Genomic DNA, 24714 nt, shown 5'->3' on the forward strand with positions numbered 1-24714 from the left:
AAAATTCTAATTTAATTTTCATGGGCTGGTCAAGTCAATATTAACAATTCCTTTTTGTGCGTTTATGTTTGCTAAAAAAAACAAAAATTTTTTTTTTTGTTTTTAAGATGATTAAAAAAACTTCAAAAGGAATCTAAAACAGACGAGAAAAGAAAATACGTGGGCGTTCGGGCAAAAACCCCGCGAAAAAGAAATACAATGGGGGTATGAAAATCATTGCAGTGTAAATTTTATGTTCAATACAATTAGTTTTTAAAAATTTGAATCGGAAATTGCCAAAAGGAAAAAAAGAAATACATTTGTATAATTTTTAGTAAATTTAAAAAATTTACGGAAATTAAAATATCAAAAATTAAAAGTGTTCAAAAAATTTGAATCGCAATTTTTTTTTTCCTTTGTAAAAATGGAAATTTTCTAAAAATACATCTTTATTTCTGTTTTAATACAAAACTGTTTTTAGAAAATACTTCTGACGTTTTTTCTTTACAATTACCCGAAAAACAATTGTTTCATTCTCACTTTAACAAAAAGAACATTTTTTCATCAGTCACAATATTCATTTTTTTCCAACAAAGTATTTGTTGCTTAAATTCTATGCAAAAGCATAGTTTGAAACAATAAAAAGTACGTATCATTTGTTAGTTTAGAAATCCAACTGTATCAATGTTTCCACTCCAAAGGAACTACATGTACATGTATATCAAAAACACTACACCATGCACCTTGGGGTAGGCTTTTCGTAATATAGGTTATCAAGGGTAATTTGAGAATAAATTTGTCACTGATTAGTTCAGTTCTATCTTTCTAAAAAGAATTTGATGTTTCTAAAAAAAACCTTCAAATTATAAGAATAACTTCAAATTGTATTTTAGCCAGTTTTTCTATCAAATTCATGCTTTGTTATAAAATTTCTTTAGCATCCAATATATTTCGGACATATCTAATTCCCTTTACATACCAATTTAAACATGTTTATCATTCATTAAAAAGTTATGACTATAAAACAATGGCATAAAACAAAACTTTGTCCATATACTATCGATTAGGAAAATGTGCAAATTTTAAGAATCAATGTAACATAATTAGAAACATCTCTCCAAAAAGAATTGTTTGAGTTTCTATATACCATTTCTGCATACAATCTTCGACAATTGAACAATATAACTAATGTTATTATGAATACTGAATAATAATAATAATAATAATAATAATAATAATAATAATAATGATGATGATGATGATGATGATGATGATGATGATTGTGATGGTGATGGTGAAAAATAATAATTATAATAAATAATCATAAAAAAAAATAAATAAAAAAAACTAGTTCATTTTACCTGTTTACCGGTTAACGGGACCCAGCAATTAACGCAAACTCCAACCGAGTTATTTCCCGTTGCTACAGGTGGCGTCGTTAGAAATATTTTAGATGAGATCTCTTCTGTTTTGTGCAAAACATGATTTCTTCTTCTGTTTGCATTAATGTAGGCATTTTGATGAACAAACATAGTTTATTATGTATAGTTTTTGAATTTTAGAAGCAGTATTGTACATTTTTTATTTAGATTTACCCTGAAAAGTAAGATAGCTGAAAACTATACTGCACAAAAAAATGTGGGTGGGGTACCTAAATAAACAACACGAATTCACAGAATATACATTTTTTATGAAAATATTAAATATATGAATTAACAGCGAGATGTTTTCGTATTTATTGCTGGTTTCAAATGCCCTCTTAAAGTTGCAAAAGAAAATAAACCATTAAAATTGCCAGAATAATAGATTGCACAATGTTTTGCTAAAATTGAAAAAAAATGATGGATCTATAACTGCATGGTCCTTAAAGATATTTTGTCACATGGCATTTTGTATATGATTTTTAGGCATGTATTTGTTAACTCTTACATTCTTAAACAAACTTTGTATAGCTTGATGAGACTAAATTGCAACTTTGACAGATAAGTTGTTTTGAATAAATATTTGTGTGATTCTCACTTGACGATGCTTTAAAGTTAAACTTTGATTGTTTCCTTTTTTGGGAGTTGGGGGAGGGGGGGGGGGGTAATTTGTTTTTGATGTTAACCTTGATACTAGAATAGCAAGTATTTGTTTATAATTAATATTGTTTTTCAATGTTTATTTTAATCTTATGTTCTATTGGTTACTTGTGATTAATCATCATTAATGTTTGAATATAGATTGATATAAATAGAAATGATTCATTTTAAATATTTTTTCAGTATACATAAAGAAAAAATCATTTTATGTTTATATCATTGCAGATTGAAAGTTAAATTAAAGAACAAAGATTAAAGATGGTAAGATAAACTTTATAGATTATTATTAGCAATTCTCATGATTTGCAATTTGGACAATTTTTCATAAAAAACAAAGTTTGTCTTAAAAATTAATTAAATGTTTTAATATGTATGTTCGTTTTTTAGCACTATATTATATAGTGATTTGATTAATTTGACTGTCCGGGAAGGAATCGAACCTGGCTTGTCCTATTCACAGTCCTACACCTATTGGGCGGACATTTATGTACATGATGTATATATAATATTGGCAGAAATCCTTGTTTTGTGACAGTTTCCTTTCATTTGTTTGTATACATGTATATTTATAATATATTGGTGACATTGAGCTAATTTTTCAGTCTGATGTAAAGAAGCTAGATATTCCGCAAAAGTCGGAGTGTGTAAAAGTTGTTGTGAGATGTCGTCCTCTATCAGAGAAAGAAGTACAGAAAGGATACGAAAGGTAGATAATGGATGATGTATGAGCCGTGTCACGACAAAACCAACATAATGGGTTTGCGACCAGAATGGATCTAGACCAGCCTGAGTGAGCATACGCGCAGTCTGATCAGGATCCATGCTGTTCGCTATCAGTTTCTCTACTTGTTATAGGGTTTGTAAGCGAACAGCATGGATCCTGATCTGGATCTGGATCCATGCTGGTCGCAAACCCATTATGTTGGTTTTGTCGTGACGCGACTCATATATGTTTCGTAAATTTAGAATTTGAATAAAAAAAATCAAGACTTGTCTGGGTTTTTTTTCTTAACATATCCATATCATATTTATATAGTAAATTCTTGAAACATTTCACTTGTCGATACTGACTGTGGGACAACCTTGGCAATACGAAAAATGACAGGTCAGACAAAAGCCATTTTCACTGGAGGGCTTTTGCCCGCCCTGCCATTTTCATGGGAGGGCTTTTGTCCTACAATCTTTCATAACATTTTGTATCTTATATAGGGTAGTGGAGATGAACACAAAAAGAGGTGTTATTGAGATTAGAAATCCTAAATTGCCACCATCGGATCCAAAGAAAACCTTTACATTTGATACTGTTTATGACTGGAAGTAAGTACAATTTTATCTATTCTTTAATCAAGGAAAAGATTTTATTCAAGATTTAAATTAATGAGTTATTGAGACTTTTAACAATATATATATATAATAATAATAAACCCTTCAGTTTATCATTATTTTGTATTAATAAAGTATTTAAGTGTCATTATGCCCATCCAAGGGTATATAGTGTGTGAACAGGTGAAAGACAAAATAAGTTTACATTTAGTCATAATTCCTTTCAATTTTATAATTTACTTCACATAACTTATGTGGTCAAATGTATCTTCTATAAATATCCATTGGACATTACCCCTAACATTCAATTTATTAAACAAGTGGGGCAGTTTTTTTTTATACTTTAAGCAGATTTTTATTTTACGCGAAACATTTCCAATATCAACTGTTAAGAATTAAACACCATAAGAACAGTCTATCTTTTGAAATGTATTGTTAATTCAGCTCAACTTGATGATAGAAAAAAATTGATAATAGATAATAATAGATTATGAGGATATTGTCTCCTTTACCTGCTGGAACCAAAAAATAATTGAGCCGCGTCATGACAAAACCAACATAAAGCGATTGCGACCAGCATGGATCCAGACCAGCCTGCGCATCCGCGCAGTCTGATCAGGGATCCATGCTGTTCGCTATCAGTTTCTTTACTTGTGTAATAGGGTCTATAAGTGAACAGCATGGATCCTGAGCAGACTGGCGCGGATGCGCAGGCTGGTCTGGATCCATGCTGGTCGCAAACCCATTATGTTTGGTTTTGTCATGACACGGCTGAATTAGTTTTGTTACCAGTGGAATGCCAGTTTGTGGTCACATGTCTTCCTCCAAAATAGTGTCAAAAAATTTTCCAAATCAGCTGTCACAACAATTTTTTCCCGATTTATCATCAGTAAGTCAATCGGTCATCAAACATCATTTTCTTTCGTATTTTCGAACATAAATTTGTGCATCAGAATTGTTTCACATATATTGAAACAGTTTCTATTTTTTTTGTCATAGTTCCAAACAGAGGGATTTTGTATGAGGAGACTTTCAGAGATCTTGTGGAGAATGTTCTTCAGGGATTTAACGGGACAATTTTTGCCTATGGTCAGACTGGAACAGGCAAAACACATACAATGCAAGGTAATTTTTTATTGACTGAAATTTTTCACTCAAAGTTTTGAAAGACAATTTTTTTTTTTTGAAAAATTGATAAAATAAGAGTTCTTATATGAGTATCTTAATCTGGAATTTATATTTGACTCAAGTGGTAGCATGGCTGAGTGGTAAAAACGTCAGACTAGTAATTTAAGGATTGCTATCTGCGTGGGTTCAAACCCTGTTAGCCGTTGTTTCAGTGAGCAAGAAACTACACTCATTACTAAGTACTTGTTGGTTTTTAGGAACGGATTCGAGAGTGTTTCAATAAGCTTATAGCTTCCAACACAATCTAGTATAAACTAAGTGGATTTTACTAGGATAGGATCGGTAATGCCAGATTTGATTCTTTGAAATAACATTCATTGAGAGCCAGCCCCCATCAGCTGTCTTTTTAAAATCAAGCAATTTTCCCCAATAATTCAATTTATATCATGTTGTGTTATTCTTACATGTGCAATATTTATGGGAAGTGCCTCTTTTTTTTTATCTAACTCTGAAAATAAGTAATAAAAAAATGCTTAGATCTGCAATTGAGTTCTTCCTCTACAAGTAATGTTGGTAAGTTACCATTAAACTTTTACTGCATGTCAGTGTTATTTTAAAAGTTGACAAAAATAACAATTACTACTATAGTATAAAATGCATTTTCATTTTGTTTCAGGATTAAAAAATGATCCTGAACAGCGAGGGGTGATTCCTAACTCATTTGAACATATATTTAGTCATATATCTAACTTGGAAAATCAACAGTACCTCATAAGGGCCTCTTACTTAGAAATATACCAGGTATTTATTGTGTTGTGATTTTATAAAAAACAAAGTCTGGTTGGAGAGATAACTTTGAAAGTAAATCACATATTTTTTGCGATGCATGTTATTGTATCTTAATTATCATTGCATATTGTCTCAAAGATTGACCCACATTAACTAAGTTTGGTTCAAAGTCGTTACAATACACTTAAAGAATTATCTATGGGATGGAAAGTAATACTTCTTCTGAATTATGTATACAAAACACGGTCTTTTTACCGTACAATAGTAGTTAAAGTCAGCACTTAAATTTCTAAGTAAAAAATAGCTGGAAAATCAACATCAATCTTTTATTTTTTTACATTTTATATGTTTTGTCTATCTTTTGCTAATACTTTACAATCTTTAGAAAAAATAGTCCCAAGTCAAAGGCCTGTCATCGAGTAGTTGTTTAGTAAAAAGAACATTTGGAGGCAGTTTTTTTTTACAAAAATTTAAGGTAATTGCACACACCAACAAAAAATGCACACACACAAAGAAAGTTTACAAAATCTAAAAAAAAAATCTTTACAGCATATCATGCTCCTATATTCGTAGAGGACCATGTGCTTATTTGTTTAAATAAAATAGTTAAAACAATAACTTTTACCATGTGTTTGGGTTATAATTGAGTAAGAGTATCTCTGCAACCAGTACTAATTATATTTTGTTTAGTTCATTTATAAACATGCAATATTCATTTGTGTTTTAAATATTAAAGCTTTTGTCTTTGTGAAAACTCTGTTGAGTAAATACTATAAATGTATGAAAAAATACACAATAGTTCAGTGTTTGAAAATCAAGAGTACTAATAATTTGCCAGTTTATGTAATTTTGCAACTTTTAGTATGGGGAAGGGGGAGGGATGCAGAGATGGTGTTACAAGTATCTCTTTTGTGGCGGCCTGGCCGAGTTGTTAACATGTCTGAATAGTAATCTAATGATCGCTATTTTCGCACCTGTTCAAACCCCGTCAGGGCATGTGGTTGTTTCCTTGAGCAAGAAACTTTACACGCATGTTTGAGCAGTGTCAATGAATTTTCAGATTTTGAAATTTACTAGCCGATATTCCAGTTTTGAATTAATTCTACTATATATTAGACTAAATTTTATTAAAATTTTCACTGGCCCGAACTAATTTACACTAGCCATGGGCCACTGGGCCAGTGCTAAATTCGATGACTGGTTCAGTACTGATTGGTTCCAGGAATGGATTCGAAAGTTTATAGCTTTGTACACAATTAAACTAAAATAAATTCTGTATAAACCAAGTATCTCAGTATCATACTAGTGATACAAATGGTTGTTACGTTGTTATTGCAGGAGGAAATACGTGAAAAATGATTGTTATGTTGTTTATTGCAGAAGGAAATACGTGAAAATGATTGTTATGTTGTTATTGCAGGAGGAAATACGTGAAAATGATTGTTATGTTGTTATTGCAGGAGGAAATACGTGAAAATGATTGTTATTGTTGTTATTGCAGGAGGAAAATACGTGATAATGATTGTTATGTTGTTATTGCAGGAGGAAATACGTGACCTTTTATCAAAGGACCAGAACAGACGTTTTAGAATTGAAGGAACGACCAGATACGGGTGTTTATGTGAAGGTAACTTAGACTGTTACACACCTGTAGATAATCTGAACAAATGGTTATGATTGTAACGATTAACAGGGCTCCAATAAGGTCAAACAGCATAAGAACATAAAATTTGAAATTCAAACATAAATCAAGTGAGGCACTTAAAATGGAAAAATCTGCAAAGGATAATAAAGAAGAATTTAATTGAATTTTGTGTGCTTCTTAGTCCTGATTTGAGAAAAAAAGCCTTGGCATGCTTTTCATTTTTTGGGTTATTTTGCATGAAAAACAATGATGATTCTGGATAAATGGGAGAGGGAATAAACTGAAAATGGGCACACAAGTTATTGGTTTATAATAATCACTTTGCAAGAAATTTACTCTGTATTTCAATAGCATCTTGGATTTACTTTAAAAATTTGATTAATTTATGAAGCTTTTTTTTCATTTTCTAGGACTTGTCATCATTTGTGACAAAGAGTGTACGAGAAATTGAACATGTTATGAACGTAGGTAACCAGAACAGATCTGTCGGGTAAGACTCAAAATAATTTTTCAGTTTAAGTAGATCATAATGCCGCAATAACTACAAGTTGTAATAAAGTTGACCAATGATTCTCTGTACATAACCTTATAAATTATCACTAACCACTTATTATACCCCCATCACAAAATTTGGGGGGGGGGGGGGCTATAATGGATTCGCTTTGTCGCGTCGGTCGGTGGTCGGTCCGTCCTTCTCCATTTTCGTGTCCGCTCTATAAATCCTATACCAATTGAAGGATTTTCTTAAAACTTGGCTCAAATGTTCACTTCAACAAGGGGATGTGCAGAACCCATGTTGCCCATGTGTCCGCTCAATGTCAAGGTCACAATTGAAGGTCAAATATCAAACAATAAAATATTAGACAGTATGTCGTGTCCGCTCTTTAAGTCCTTCACTAATTAAAAGGTAAACTTCAAACTTGGCTCAAATGTTCAACTCAACAAGGGGATGTGCAGAACCCATGTTGCAGCTCAAGGTCACAATTGAAGGTCAAATATCAAACAATCAAATATTAGACCGTATGACGTGTCCGCTCTGTAAGTCCTACACTAATTGAAGGATTTTCTTAAAACTTGGCTCAAATGTTCACCTCAACAAGGGGATTTGCAGAACCCATGTTGCTCATGTGTCAGCTCAAGGTCAAGATTGAAGGTCAAATATCAAACAATCAAATATTAGACAGTATGTTGTGTCTGCTCTGTAAGTCCTTCACTTATTTAAAGATTTTCTTCAAACTTGGCTCAAATGTTCACCTCACAAGGTGATGGGCAGAACCCTTGTTGCCCATGTGTCAGCTCAAGGTCAAGGTCACAATTGTGAAACAACAACAACAACAGTGCGTGTTTCTATTTATAGAATTGCATGTTTCTATCTATAGAATTGCATGTTTCTATCTATAGAATTGCGTGTTTCTATCTATAGAATTGCGTGTCTCTATCTATAGAATTGCGTGTTTCTATCTATAGAATTGTGTGTTTCTATTTAAAATATAGAGACAAAACTAATGTGACAAGACAGACCGATTAATTTTATAAAAAGGAAACGTTTAGATTTTGTTCAAACATTTCTTTGATGCTTTTAGAGAAAGTAAAAAGTCGAGCGTTGCCCCCGCCCGGCCGTGGCTCTTGTTAACCTAATCAGACAAGCATTAACACCGCACGCTGTGCTTTTGTCATGTAGATGAGTGTTGATAACATTTTTATACAAAACATTTTTTTACAGAGCTACAGACATGAATGAGCACAGTTCTAGAAGTCACGCCATCTTTATCATTACAATAGAATGTAGTGAGGTAAGAATATTGCACTATTACTGTATTGTATTATTCATAATTCGAGTAATGTTATTAAGATACAGAACAACCATAGCAGGTCCCCACCTGTTAGGAGGGTAAGGTCTTTGCTGAGAGGTGTTATACATTATACTACAGAAGTTTAGTTCAGTTTTTTGATTCTGTTGTTGTAAAGAAGTTATTAACTTACTTTGAAATTTATGTCAGTTATTTCGTGGTAATATTTCATAAACAAATGACAAATTATTCCAAATTTTTGTCCGGTAGCCGGATTACCAAGTGTCCGGATTTGTGAGGATTCTGCTTTTAGTAGAGATCCGGTTTTGCGCATTTATACTGTACAAACAATTTTTTTTTTTGTCTTTAACTTGCTTACTTTACCTTGATTTATTTTGGGGAAAAGCTCTGAATTAATGTAAAATCATGTCAAATCAGTTTTCTGTGCTTAACCCGGAACTGATGTAAATTTACCAATACTGATGTCATATGAGGAAACATGGTCTCGATCACTAAAGATCTCAAATTCCTTGAAGGCAGATAATTACTGCTACACTATGACTATATTTTACACGTGTTTGTTATCTTTCATTTAAAGATGGGGGCAGATGAAGAAAACCATATCAGAGTTGGCCGTCTTAATTTGGTAGATTTAGCTGGAAGTGAAAGACAGGAAAAAACAAAATCTGAAGTAAGTATATAGTCTATATATATAACGTTCATTGTGATTTTTCGTAAGTGAATTGAAATTGTTTTTCTTTAAAATACAGATGTTACTTTGTGTCATGAGAAACAAAGTTTAAGGTTATATAACTCAAGACTCAAAACTAGGTTATATAAATCATGGCCGTGAAATAGCTGTAAGGATACACATTAGTTTTGTGGTTCTAGGTATGAAAAATGTACATCTTGTGACAAATGAGTCTTCCATGTGGCCAGTGCAGATTGACATCAGTCGCCACCTCTATGCTATCTGATAATGGTCTGCACTATTTGCCTTTTCAGTCAGTACTTACTTTGAAATTTGTCCCTAAAATTTTTTAATGGTCTTGTCCAGATTGAAAGGTAAATAAGTCCATTTAAGATATTTATTGTTGTTCGAGTTTCAAAGATTGAATACTATGAACTACAATAATTTTCTGGTGGAATATTATGTCATGAAAGGTAATTATGTAGGCCGCGATGGTCATTGGGACTTTGGATTCTTATCGTTTGCATAAGCTGTTTAGCTATCTTAAGGAAGGTCAATTACTTGTTGCTTCACTGGTGCTGGAAATGATGCACAAAAGAGCACCTGAAGTTTCCTTCTTTAAGTACAGCTTAAGAGTAAATTTATGACCATTTCAGCATTTTTGTGACCAAATAAAAATTTAAAAAGTAAGACACTATAGAAAAAAATTAGGGCCTGGAATTATATTCCAATATTCAAACACTACCGAATATTCGAACCTTGAAAAACAAATACGAATATTGGAGAAAAACAAAATAATGTTTTGTTTTTATGCCACCGCAGCATCTGCGATGCGGTGGCATATAGCGATTCACCTGTGTGTATGTATGTGTGTGTGTTTGTTTGTTTGTATGTGTGTGTGTTATATAGATTATATAGTGAACTTAAAAAATCTTCTTGTGAAAAACCACTTATCCAATTTCAACCAAACTTGGCAGGATTGATCCTTGGGTGAAGGGCTTCAAAAGTTGTTCAAATAATTTAATTCCATGCAGAAATCTGGTTGCCATGGCAACCAAAAGGAATTATAAGAATAAATTTAAAAAATCTTCTTGTAAAGACCCAAAAGGCCTAGAGCTTAGATATTTTGCATAAGGCATTGTCTGGTAGACCTCTACCAAGATTGTTCAAATTATAGCCCTGGGGTCAAAATCGGCCCCGCCCTGGGGGTCATTGATTTTCACTATATGTACATATAGTAAAAACTTAAAATACCTTTTTGTAAAGACCCATAGGCCTAGAGCTTAGATATTTTGCATAAGGCATTGTCTGATAGACCTCTACCCAGATTGTTCAAATTATAGCCCTGGGGTCAAAATCGGCCCGGCCCCGGGGGTCATTGATTTTCCTCATATTTACATAGTAAAAACTTATAGTAAAAACTTAAAAAAAAAATCTTCTAGCAATTGACAAATGCTAGAGGTTAGATACTTTGCATGAAACATTGTGAAGTGAACCTCTAGCAAGAATGTTCAAATAATAGCCCTGGGGTCAAAATTGCCCCCGCCCCGGGGTCAGTGATTTTCAAAATATACGTATAGTAAAAAAAAAAAAAAATCTTATTGTCTGAAGGTACAAGGCTTAGAGCTTTAATATTTGTTAAATGATATCATCTATAGGTACTCTACCAAAGTTGTTCAAATTTTGCCTCTAGTGTCAAAATTAAAAGTGAACTTTGATATCAGCTGACCTAGATTTTGACAAAGTGTATTACATGTTGTCCTTTGATGCAGTCATGAAATTTTAGGCTGTGTGAAATATGACCTTCACCACCAAATTCACTAGACTCAAGTGCATTGATACATTCCTACTCTGATCTTTTATTGAGTTAACAATAGATTTAACCACTAATCTGATAATAAGAATTAGATATGCATTATGACAATCTTCAATTGTATAGAAACAAAAAAATCTGTTCCTACACTACTATTTAGTGTTGTATGAATGCGGTGGCATAGCATTTTTCTCAAATGCAATCTTGTTTGTTTTCTTTTTTTAAATTTCAATTAAGATCATAAATTTAACCATTGACCTTTACTTGACCAGGTGTTCACACGTCTGATGAAACGTGTCAATGATTGTCGCCAATTAACTTTGAAAACTTTGGGTTTCGAGTTGATCAAAAGGGTACCCCTTTAACAGTTTGCAATTTACCTGTTTAGCAGTTTAGAATGAATTTTTTTCCAATTTTAATTATCTTATTTATTGTTTTCTGTACTTTAATCTTCCTGATTAATCAAAAATTGTCTTAAATTTTGTGAAGAAGTATAAAAATCGGCACGTATTAATCAGCAGTTATGAAAGCATGGGAAGTGTCTATATTCCGTCAGAATATATTTATTCCGTAGATATTACACTCCGTGTGATATTTACTGCATTATAGCTATATTTATTTTAAGAATATTTTAAACTTCTCTAAAATTATAAATGAATAAAAAATATTTAATACAAGTTAAGTTTCAATATAGTTATTTGTTTTTTGGGGGCTAAGAGGCTACGATGATTCATAGCAGTCAGTCAAGTCCCGTTAATATTAACTGAACAAAAGGCAATCAAATTATTAATTAATTTCAAATTGTAAACATATATGTCGATTTACAATATATAAAATAAAAAAAACGTTGACATAGTAATAAAGGTATTTTTAATCGTCAATTATTACAAGCATATTAAAGTAGTATAGTATTCAATGCAATCAATTTCGGATACGTATACGTCTAAGAGAAATAAATATTGGAACAAATGTTGTAAAAAACGAATATTCTAATATATTCGAATATGGAAAACGAATATTTGAACATCAAATTCCTTATTCGTTCCCAGCCCTAAAAAAATAAAACTGGGAGAAAATGTGATCCCTCAGAAGCATTAATCACAACAAAATTAGATGACATTTTCAGACTAGGTTTGATTGAGTCTATCCATGAGGGATAATGAAAAGGTGCTAAATCCCTTATGCCCCCTATCACTGGATTGAGGGGTACTCAATTCACAACACATAAAAGTGTTGGAATCAATGATCCTGAAGGACCAGAAACAAGAGGGCCATGATGGCCCTAGATCGCTCACCTGACTTATCAAACTCATCCAAACAATTACCTAGACAAGCATTCTGACCAAGTCTCATGACAGGTGAGTCAAAAATGTGACCACTACAGTGTTAACAAGGATTATCCATATTTGAGCAGTGCAACCTAGTTTTTTACCCAGGTGACACATATTCAAACTTGACCTAGAAATCATCAAAACAAACTTTCAGACCAATTTCCAGGATACTTGGATCAAAACAGTAGCAACTAGAGTGTTAACAAGATTTTTCTATTTTTAGCTCCGGTGACCTAGTTTCACATGCGATTTCGAACTCATCCAAGCAATTACCTAGACAAGCATCCTGACCAAGTTTGATGATAATTGAGTCGAAAATGTGACCACTAGAATGTTAACAAGGTTTTTCCATATTTGGGCGGTGTGACCTAGTTTTCAATCCAAGATGACCCATATTCGATCTTGACTTAGAAATCATCAAAACAAACTTTCAGACCAATTAACAGAATATTTGGATCACAACAGTAGCCACTAGAGTGTTAACAAGATTTTTCTATATTTAGCTCCTGTGACTAGTTTTTCATCCGAGATGTCCCATGTTTCGATTTATTCCCAGCAATGACCTAGACAAGTTTCCTGACCAAGTTTGATGACAATCGAGTCAAAATTGTGACCACTAGAGTGTTAACAAGTTTTTCTATTTTTAGCTCCGGTGACCTACTTTTCATCCAAGATGACCCATGTTCGAACTCATCCGAGCTATCACCTAGAACAAGCATCTTGATCAAGTTGATGATGATTGATGCAAAAATGTGACCGCTAGAGTGTTAACAAGGTTTTTCTATTTTTAGCTCCGGTGACCTACTTTTTCATCCGAGATGAGCCATGTTCGAACTCATCCAAGCTATCAACTAGATAAGCATCCTGACCCAAGTTTGATGATGATTGATGCAAAAATGTGACCGCTAGAATGTTAACAAGGTTTTTCTATTTATAGCTTCCGGTGACCTAGTTTTTTCATCCAAGCATGACCCATATTCGAACTCATCAGAGCTATTATCTAAACAAGCATCCTGACAAAGTTTGATGATGATTGGGTCAAAAATGTGACCACTAGAGTGTTCACAAGGTTTTTCTATTTTTAGCTCTTGTGACCTAGTTTTTCATCCGAGATGAGCCATGTTCGAACTCATCCGAGCTTTCAACTAGATAAGCATCCTGACCAAGTTTGATGATGATTGAGGCAAAAATTCCACCGCTAGAGTGTTCACAAGCAATTGTGGACGGACGACGGACATTCACCGATCCTAAAAGCTCACCCTGAGCAAGCTCAGGTGAGCTAAAAAATATAACAACACTAAAGTGAAGTACAGGCAACTTTTTATGGCTTTACACCTGCTGTTGTGAAGTATGAAAATCTGGAAAAAAGTCTGATCCCTGGGAAGCATTAATCACACAAAATAACATGAGATTTGCAGACTCAGTTTGATTGAGTCTATCCACGAGGGATGATGAATAAGTGCAACAAACCCATCAGACTGCAACGGCTTGACAGTATTCAATTTTTAAAACTTTTAAAGTAGCTTTGTTTTTGACACTTATAAAAGTTTTGCTTTTATATTTATTCATTTATAAAGTGTTTATTCAACAATAATCTCATTATACATATTGTCATGTACATATTTATGTTTATTAGGGTCAGAGGTTAAAGGAAGCTACAAAAATCAGCCTGTCGTCAGCCTTGGGTAACGTGATCTCAGCACTTGTTGATGGCAAGAGTACACATATACCTTACAGAGGTTCTAAACTCACCAGGTTATTACAAGGTATTGAACATTTTTATGTTTCCTTCCAATGTTGTGCTCTGTCATGTAAAGTGTACACAGGGTCTTACAAAAACAATGGTCTGGGGTCAGACTAATTTTATGGAAAAAGATGTCTAGGCTGCGTTACGTGATTAGTTTGATCTGGCATAGTACATCATCGTTCAAAAATGAAATTAAAATATAAGTATATTCTATTTGAAAGACCCTGGTGTACACTAAAGATGCTTCGGATATTTATTCTGCTCAGGGAAGTGTTTGATTACTGATTTGAATTTAAATAAAAGCATGTATGTAATATTTGAGTGGTAAAGGATTTTGACTTCAAACCACTTGCCCCTGACTGCTGTTGTTTTGAATTCTGTCAGGGACTTAGGATTCTTTTCATGTGAGAAAACTATCCAGCTAGCTTACGGAATGTTGGTGGTTCTACTCAGGTGCTTGGTCATGCCTGAAATAATGCACGGAACAGCACTTAAGGTTGTTCCTCCACCAGTAAAGCTTGAACATCGCCATATGACGTACAGTGTGTTGATGAGATAACCCATATCATTAACAACCAACATGTCTGAATTTATTGGTCTCAAGGTTAAATGATGAGAACATCAATAATATCATCTTTGTTTTAACAGATTCTCTGGGTGGAAATGCCAAGACTGTGATGGTTGCCAATATTGGACCTGCTGATTATAACTTTGATGAAACCATGAGTACCCTCAGGTAATTACTTTTTTATGCTCCCCGAAAAAATTTCGGGGGAGCATATAGTCGCCGCCTTGTCCGTCCGTCCGTCTTTCCGTCCGTCCGTCCGTCCCCTTTTCTTGTCCGGGACATAACTTTGAAACAACAAGAGGTATCAACATGAAACTTTGTAGGTATATAGATCTCATTAAGTAGGTGTGCAGTGCACAAGAACCGTAACTCTGCCTTTGCCTAATTTTTGAATTATTCCCCTTTTGTTTATTTTTACACTTTGAAATTTGTCCAGGGACATAACTCTAAAAGTATAAGAGGTATTAACATGAAACTTTGTAGGTAGATAGATCTCATCGAGTAAGAAGTGCAGTGCACAAGAACCGTAACTCTGCCTTGCCTAATTTTTGAATTATCCCCCCCCCTTGTTTATTTTACACCTTTGAACTTTGTCCGGGGAATTAACTCTAAAAGTATAAGAGGTATCAACAATGAAACTTTGTAGGTAATTAGATCTCATTGAGTAGGTGTGCAGTGCATAAGAACCGTAACTCTGCCTTGCCTAATTTTTGAATTATCCCCCTTTGTTTATTTTTTACACTTTGAAATTTGTCCGGGACATAACTCTAAAAGTATAAGAGGTATCAACATGAAACTTTGTAGGTAGATAGATCTCATTGAGTAGGTGTTGCAGTGCACAAGAACCGTAACTCTGCCTTGTCTAATTTTTGAATTATCCCCCTTTGTTTATTTTACACTTTGAACTTTGTCCGGGGACATAACTCTAAAAGTATAAGAGGTATCAACATGAAACTTTGTAGGTAGATAGATCTCATTGAGTAGGTGTGCAGTGAACAAGAACCTTAACTCTGCCTTGCCTAATTTTTGAATTATCCCCCTTTGTTTATTTTTACACTTTGAACTTTTGTCCGGGACATATTTCTTAATGTATAAGAGATATCAACATGAAACTTTGTAGGTAGATAGATCTTCATTGAGGTAAGTTTGCAGTGCACAAGAACTGTAAACACTGTCTTGCCTACTTTTGGAGTTATTGCCCTTTGTTCATTTTGACACTGAACTTTGTCTGGACATTACTCTAAAAATTATAAGAGATTATTAACATGAAACTTTTGTAGATAGATAGGTCTCATTGGGTGGAAGTGCAGTGCTTAAGAATCATTACTCTGCCTTGCCTTATTTTGAAGTAATTGCCCTTTGTTTATTTTTACTTTTTGACTTTTGTCCTGGACATTACTTTAAAACTATTAGAGATATCAACATGAAACTTTGTAGGTAGCTAGATGTAATTGGATAGAACTGCAACGCTTCAAGAACCTAAACAAAGCCTGGTCTAATTTTGGAGTTATTGCCCTTTGTTCATTTTTTTTTACTTTCCTGTGTCCAGAACCTTCTCGGGGAGCATCACCCGGTTCAACCGGTTCTTGTTTTATAAGAATACCTTCAGAAATTTAATTGTCATCAAATAAGGTCCCAGCAGGCAGTGACCAACATATGAAGTTACATGTATATGTGTGTAACCAGAAAGGTTGGGTATATACAGTATAACCTTTGCTGAGCAATACCCCCTGAGAGACAAACATTTTGGTTGTTATCTGGAGATGTTTCTTTCAGAGAGGTTTATTTTATTGTGAAGTCTCACCTCTGGAAGAAATGATCATTTTTGTGTCGCCTCTACGGAGTAGTTGCGACATATAGGGATCACTTCTCCGTCGTCCGTCCGTCCGTCTGTCCGTCCGTCCGTCACAAAACTTGTCCAGACTACTCCTCATAAACTACTGGTGCAATTTCATCCAAACTTTACAGGAATGATCAGTACCAAGTCTAGTTGTGCATATTGTCAGCATTTTCCGGTTCAATGATTTTTGTCACAGTTATGGCCCTTTAATATTTTTAGCTCACCTGTCACAAAGTGACAGGGTGAGCTTTTGTGATCGCTTTTCGTCCGGCGTCCGTCCGTCGTCCGTCCGTCCGTCCGTCCGTCCGTCCGTAAACTTTTACTTTAAATGATATCTCCTCATAAACCACTAAGCCAATTTCAACCAAACTTCACAGGAATGTTCCTTTGGTGGTCACCTTTAAAAATTGTTCAAAGAATTTAATTCCATGCAGAACTCTGGTTGCCATGGCAACCGAAAGAAAAAACTTTAAATATCTTCTTTTAAAAAACCATAAGAGCTTGAGCTTAGATATTTGGCATGAAACATCTTCTAGTGAGTGTCTACCAAGTTTGTTCAAATAAAAGCCCTGGGGTCAAAATTGGCCCCGCCCCGGGGGGTCATTGATTTTCCCTATATACATATAGTAAAAACTTAAAAAATCTTCTTTTAAAGAACCAAAAGAGCTACAGCTAAGATATTTAGCAAGAAACATGTTCTAATGGGTGTCTACCAAGTTTGTTCAAATAAAAGCCCTGGGGTCAAAATTGGCCCCGCCCTGGGAGGTCATTGATTTTCCCTATATGCATATAGTAAAAACTTAAAAATCTTCTTTTAAAGAACTCAAAGAGCTATGGCTAAGATATTTAGCATCAAACATGTTTTAATAGGTGTCTACCAAGTTTGTTCAAATAAAAGCCCTGGGATCAAAATTGGCCCCGCCCCGGGGGGTCATTGATTTTCCCTATATGCATATAGTAAAACCTTGAAAAATCTTCTTTTAAAGAACCAAAAGAGTTAAAGCTAAGATATTTAGCATGAAACATGTTCTAATAAGTGTCTACCAAGTTTGTTCAAATAAAAGCCCTGGGGTCAAAATTGGCCCCGCCCCGGGGGATCATAGATTTTCCCTATATGCATATAGTAAAAACTTAAAAAATCTTCTTTTAAAGAACCAAAAGAGCTAGAGCTTAGATTTTTAGCATGAAACATGTTCTAATAGGTGTCTACCAAGTTTGTTCAAATAAAAGCCCTGGGGTCAAAATTGGCCCCGCCCCGGGGGGTCATTGATTTTCCCTATATGCATATAGTAAAAACTTAAGAAATCTTCTTTTACAGAACCAAAAGAGCTAGAGCTAAGATATTTAGCATGAAACATTTTCTAATGGGTGTCTACCAAGTTTGTTCAAATAAAAGCCCTGGGGTCAAAATTGGCCCCGCCCCGGGGGGTCATTGATTTTTCCCTATATTCTTATAGTAAAAACTTAAAATCTTCTTTTAAAGAACTCGAAGAGCTATGGCTAAGATATTGAGCATCAAACATGTTCTAATAGGTGTCTACTAAGTTTGTTCAAATAAAAGCCCTTGGGTCAAAATTGGCCCACCCAAGGGGGTCATTGATTTTCCCTATATGCATATAGTTAAAACTTAAAAAATCTTCTTTTAAAGAACCAAAAGAGTTAAAGCTAAGATATTTAGCATGAAACATGTTCTAATAAGTGTCTACCAAGTTTGTTCAAATAAAAGCCCTGGGGTCAAAATTGGCCCCGCCCCGGGGGATTATTGATTTTCCCTATATGCATATAGTAAAAACTTAAAAAATCTTCTTTTAAAGAACTCAAAGAGCTATGGCTAAGATATTTAGCATCAAACATGTGCTAATAGGTGTCTACCAAGTTTGTTCAAATAAAAGCCCTGGGGTCAAAATTGGCACCGCCCCGGGGGTCATTGATTTTCCTTATATGTGTATAGCAAAAACTTAAAAAATCTTCTTTGAAAAAACCCAAATAGCTAGAGTAAAGATATTAAGCATGAAACATCTTTTAGTGAGTGTCTACAAAGTTTGTTCAAATAAAAGACCTTGGGTCAAAATTGGTCCCGCGCCGGGGGGTCATTGATTTTCTTTATATGTGTATAGCAAAAACTTAAAAATCTTCTTTGAAAAAACCCAAATAGCTAAAGTTTAGATATTAAGCATGAAACATGTTCTAATAAGTGTCTACAAAGTTGTTCAAATAAAAGCCCTGGGGTCAAAACTGGCCCGGCCCCAGGGGTGTCATTGTTTTTAACTAAAAAAAAAATCTTCTTTCAATAAAGCACAATGAGCTAGAGCTTAGATGTTTAGCATGAAACATCTTCTTATGGGTGTCTACCGAGTTTGTGCAAATAAAAGCCCTTGGGTTAAATTGGCCCTGCAACGTTGGGGGGGGATTGGGGGTTGGGGGGCCTATATACAGGTGAGCGACCTCAGGGCCATCATGGCCCTCTTGTTTAATTTTAAAGTTTGTCCGGACTACTTCTCTTATACCACTAATGCAATTTCAATGAAACTTTACAGGATTGATCTGTAGCTCAAGTCCTTGCGCATATTGCACGGGTTTTCAGGTTGAATGATTTTTGATTTTTGGCCAAGTTATGGCCCTTTGATAAAAAGGTGTTTTTTAACCAGGTTTTCCGAAGGAAAAAACTGGTTATTAGATTGAGGTATGTCGGCGGGCGGGCGGATAGGCGGGCGGGCGGGCGGGCGGCGGGCGTAAACAATTTCTTCTGTGCGCAACTCCTCCTACATTTCTCAACGGATTTTGACCAAACTTTCACAGAAGCTTTGTCATCAAGTGCCCTGGCGCATATTGTCGGGGTTTTTGCGATTAGATAATATTTGACCTAATTATGGCCCTTTTTTTTTTCCTTATATAAAATATATAGTGAACAATTTCTTCTGTGCGCAACTCCTTCCTACATTCTCAACACAGATTTTGACCAAACTTTCACAGAAGCTTTGTCATCAAGTGCCCTGTCACATATTGCCAGGGTTTTGCAATTGGTATATATTTTGACCTAATTATGGCCCTTTCGTTTTTTTCCTTATATAGAATATATAGTGAACAATTTCTTCTGTGCGCAACTCCTCCTACATTTCTCAACGGATTTTGACCAAACTTTCTTAGAAGCTTTGTTATCAAGTGCCTGGCACATATTGTCGGGGTTTTGTGATTGGATAATATTTGACCGAATTTTTCGGGCGGACGGGCGGGCGGGCGGCCGTAAACAAATTTCTTCTGTGCGCAACTCCTCCTACATTTCTCAACGGATTTTGACCAAACTTTCACAAAAGCTTTGTCATCAAGTGCCCTGGCGCATATTGTCGGGGTTTTGCGATTAGATAATATTTGACCTAATTATGGCCCTTTGTTTTTTTTTCCTTATATAAAAAATATATAGTGAACAATTTCTTTCTGTGCGCAACTCCTCCTACATTTCTCAACGGATTTTGACCAAACTTTCACAGAAGCTTTGTCATCAAGTGCCCTGTCACATATTGCCAGGTTTTGCAATTGGTATATATTTGACCTAATTATGGCCCTTTGTTTTTTTTCCTTATATAGAATATAAAGTGAACAATTTCTTCTGTGCGCAACTCCTCCTACATTTCTCAACGGATTTTGACCAAACTTTCTTAGAAGCTTTGTTATCAAGTGCCTGGCACATATTGTCGGGGTTTTGTGATTGGATAATATTTGACCGAATTATGGCCCTTTGTATATTTTTTCCTTATACAGAATATATAGAGAACAATTTCTTCTGTGCTCAACTCCTCCTACATTTCTCAACGGATTTTGACCAAACTTTCTTAGAAGCTTTTGTTATCAAGTGCCTGGCACATATTGTCAGGGTTTTTTTGATTGGATAATATTTGACCGAATTATGGCCCTTTGTATATTTTTTCCTTATACAGAATATATAGTGAACAATTTCTACAGTGCGCAACTTCTCCTACATTTCTTCAATGGATTTTGACCAAACTTTCACAGAAACTTTGTCATCAAGTGCCCTGGCGCTCACTAAATTCCCATGTTTCTTCCAAGACATCATTCAAGTATTTTTTTAAAATTGTGAACATACTTTTCTTGATATCGCACAAAACACCACACGCCAATATTGTTGACAAAAGAAAATGACAAGAGACGCAAAAATGCAAAAATTAAGCAAAAATAAAGTACTGTTTACCTTTCTAAAATATTTGGGAAAAAAAGGCGAATAGACAACATAAAATTTCTCTATCATTTTTGTTTGAGGAATATTAAAAGAGCCATAATTCCTCCTAAAAGTTCAATTAAAAACAAATGCCCCTTCATGACAAAGCTTCTGTGAAATATTTTGCTGAAAACCTGGTTGCATCGCATTGCGATGTTCCTTGTTTTCTGTGTGTTGCCAGATACGCAAAAGCTTGTCCGGACTACTCCTCATAAACAACTGGTGCAATTTTATCCAAACTTTACAGGAATGATCAGTACCAAGTCTAGTTGTGCACTGTCCGTCTGTCTGTCCGTCTGTCACAAAATTTGTCCCAACATGAAATTGGCCATTATGAGGCGACACATGTGATTACTGATCGCTCTTGTGTTGTAAATAGGCCCATTGCATGTTATTGTTATGAAATCTATTAATAGTAAAAAATTGCTGATAAGACATACAGGTAACTTGCTGACGTTGGCAAAAAACACGGTGGCTGATAAAATGCAGAGTTTTCTTTTTTAAAAAGTAAAAGAATGAAAACCTGCTTATATTTCCAAAAATGAATTTAAAGAACTTTTAAATAATATAATATAAATGATATAAAAATCGATCCACAAATAAAAAAGTTATTAGAAATTAACAATTTTGCTGCAATATGATGAATATAATGGTTATTCTTGCCAACTGGTAAATCTGCTAAATTCTGGTAGCAGGTGCTTGTGATGTCATCGTGCAATGGGCCTATAAGGTTATTGTTTTCTACAGTGTGCCACATTACAGAGGATACAATGTTGTACGAGGGTTGTTCAAAAAGTAATAGGACTAAGAGTCTTGCATCTTCATATTCAATTCAATTTAGAATATTTTTATATTTACAGCGATCGAAAAATGTTTTTTTCAATTTAACCCTTTCCCCCATGAGCATATTGTGAAAAATGGCCATTTTCACTGAAAAGCCTCCTCTTACAAGTTCAAACTGCTATGAAACTATGAAAAATGCTCCAATACTAATCAAACTTGGCACAAATGTTGACTGGACCATTGCCTTTGTAACGACATGCTCAGTCTTAAATTTCCTGTTACCATGGCAACGAGGGGACATCTCAAAATTGCCAAAAATCACTTTTTTGCCTCGACTTTTTCCATCAAAATTTATTTCAAAGTGCTGCAACTTCTCAAGGGATTGAGATAGAGTCAAAGGCTTTTCAGCGTTGGTTACACGTTACCTTATGATCAACCTGGGGTCATTTTTAAGCCTCTCAGAAGTCCAAAAAATTTCTTTGGCGATGAGGGGACTCCGCCCCCTTCAAACCCCCCCAAACAGAAGGGGGCACATCCCCCTTCTGGCAACCCCCTGATGTATTATTTGGATGGGGGACGGCGCCGAAAAAATGGTCACTTTTTTAAACGACATTTCTCAAACGAAAAACAGTGTTTGGGGTCTAAATAGGACACTTTTTCACTGTTTGAGGCCTCAAAAAAAGGGGGGGGGCAAAAAGCCGTCGAAACACGCTTATATAAGGGAAAAGGTTAAACATAAAAATATTGCATTCTTATGCTTAACGCGTGTTCCCTGTGTTATTGAATAACCACGGTAACACGCACCTTGTGCAGCACATAAAAGGGTTATTGAAGCTTAGTTGAATCTCTATTTTATTCATAATTTATTATCTTTTTTCCCCCATTTATTCCACTTACACAATTTATTATATTTAAGTGACATTATGCCAAAATTTGACGTCATTCAGACATGAAATGGCTAAATAATCAAGTTTTCAACAGCAGTGGTCATATCGTTAAATGTAAAAATTTGACGTTCGTTAAAAAAAACTAAAAATGTGTGATCGTTAAACTTTGCCAACAAATTGGCGATACTTCTTCAGATACATATGAAAACAAAAAAATTAACACAGTACAATTAATCAGCTATCAGGATACTCGTTCTCAGCTTGCGCAAACAACTCAAAAACTGTACATACGAAATCACAAACAGGAAAGGATGAGAATGATAGCGGGAAATTGACAGGACGTTAGTGACGTCAAATGAAAAAGCGCTACAAAATGATCGATGGTTAACAGTCCACGAACTGCCCGGCATGTCTGATTTCTGCATTGGGTCTATTGATTCAGTTCTGCCTAAATTATTTGTTTCAAACAAAATTCTATTTCATTAAACTAGATTATGTGTTATCAATAAATTAATGTTATAATGATTAACGGTTATCATAATATTTTCCCCGATTTTCTTTTAAAAATGATACGCTGTTCCTAGAAGGAAAATATACTTTTCAGTTGATAACTATTGTTATTTTACTTACATTATCATATATTTTTAAGAAGGGTTGATGTGTAAAATAATTCAATTAATCTATTTTTCATTAACATCATAAGTTCATGCCTGTTTAATCTATATTGATTACTATAACATACAAGAATACGAGAAAAAGCGGAAAGTTGCCGGCTAGTGGAACAAGAATGTGATCGTTTTCTTTCTCGCTTCATCTCCACATATGAGGTCTGGTCAAAGTTACATGATTTACACACCTAGAACACTAGGGAGAATTCTTTCAGGGATGACGCTTGATACATTTTAATATTTTAATTTTACGACGTCATAAACGTCATCTATTGTGCTTATAGCGTGCGCCGGGTCGCGTACCCCTTGTCATTTGATATTTTCACAGACTCGTTATTTTTATGCTCCCCAAAAAATTTTCGGGGAGCATATAGTCGTCGGGTTGTCCGTCCGTCCATCTGTCCGTCCGCACTACCGAATAAGGATAGGGGGCCATCTAACTGTAAACAGAACAAAAGAGAACAATAGAGTTCATTCCGTAACAATAGAGTAAGGGGCCATTGGCCCTCTATTAATCAATAGAAAATAACAAAAGAAATGGCCCCTTATTCCATTTCGGCCGGATGGCTGTCCGTCCGTCAGTTCGTACGTACGTCCCGAATTCGTGTCCGGCCCATAACTTTGTTATTTGAAGTCGGATTTTAAAATTATTTCACAGAAATGATCACCATATTGAGACGACGTGTCGCGCGCAACATTTGGGTTGCTACCTTGAAGGTCAAGGTCACAGCATGACCTTGCAGCAAAATCGTGTCCGGTCCATAACTTCATTATTTGAAGTTGGATTTTAGAAATATTTCACAGAAATGATCACCATATTGAGACGACATGTCGCGCGCAACATTTTGGGTCGCTACCTTGAAGGTCAAGGTCACACAGCATGACCTTGCAGCAAAATCGTGTCCGGTCCATAACTTTGTTATTTTGAAGTCGGATTTAAAAAAATATTCCACAGAAATGATCACCATATTGAGAAATGTGTTCGCGTGCAACATGTGGGTCGCTTCCTTGAAGGTCAAGGGTCACAGCATGACCTTGCAGCAAAATCGTGTCCGGCCCATAACTTTCTTATTTGAAGTCAGATTTTTAAACTATTTCACAGAAATGATGACCATATTAAAATGGCGGTGTCATGCGCAACATTTGGCTCGCCCTACCTTGAAGGTCAAGGTCACAGCATGAACCTTTGAAGCAAAATTGTGTCCGGCACATAACTTCATTATTTGAAGTCGGATTTTACAACTATTTCACAGAAATGGATCACCACAATGAGACATTGTGTCGCGCGCAACATTTTGGGTCGCTACCTTTGAAGGTCAAGGTCACGGTATGACCTTGCAGCAAAATCGGGTGTCCGGCCCATAACTTTGTTACTGGAAGTCGGATTTAACAACTATTTCACAGAGATGATCACCAT

At 34.9% G+C, this 24714-nt stretch overlaps 1 pseudogene; it reads left to right on the forward strand.

The window, feature by feature from the left end:
- The first annotated feature begins 1366 nt into the window (after positions 1 to 1366).
- Positions 1367 to 24714, forward strand: part of LOC132737459 (kinesin-II 95 kDa subunit-like) — a 41083-nt pseudogene continuing 17735 nt past the window's right edge.

The sequence above is a fragment of the Ruditapes philippinarum genome, unplaced genomic scaffold (assembly GCF_026571515.1).
Source record: "Ruditapes philippinarum isolate M1 unplaced genomic scaffold, ASM2657151v2 ctg3162_1_1_1_1, whole genome shotgun sequence".
Taxonomy (NCBI): domain Eukaryota; kingdom Metazoa; phylum Mollusca; class Bivalvia; order Venerida; family Veneridae; genus Ruditapes; species Ruditapes philippinarum.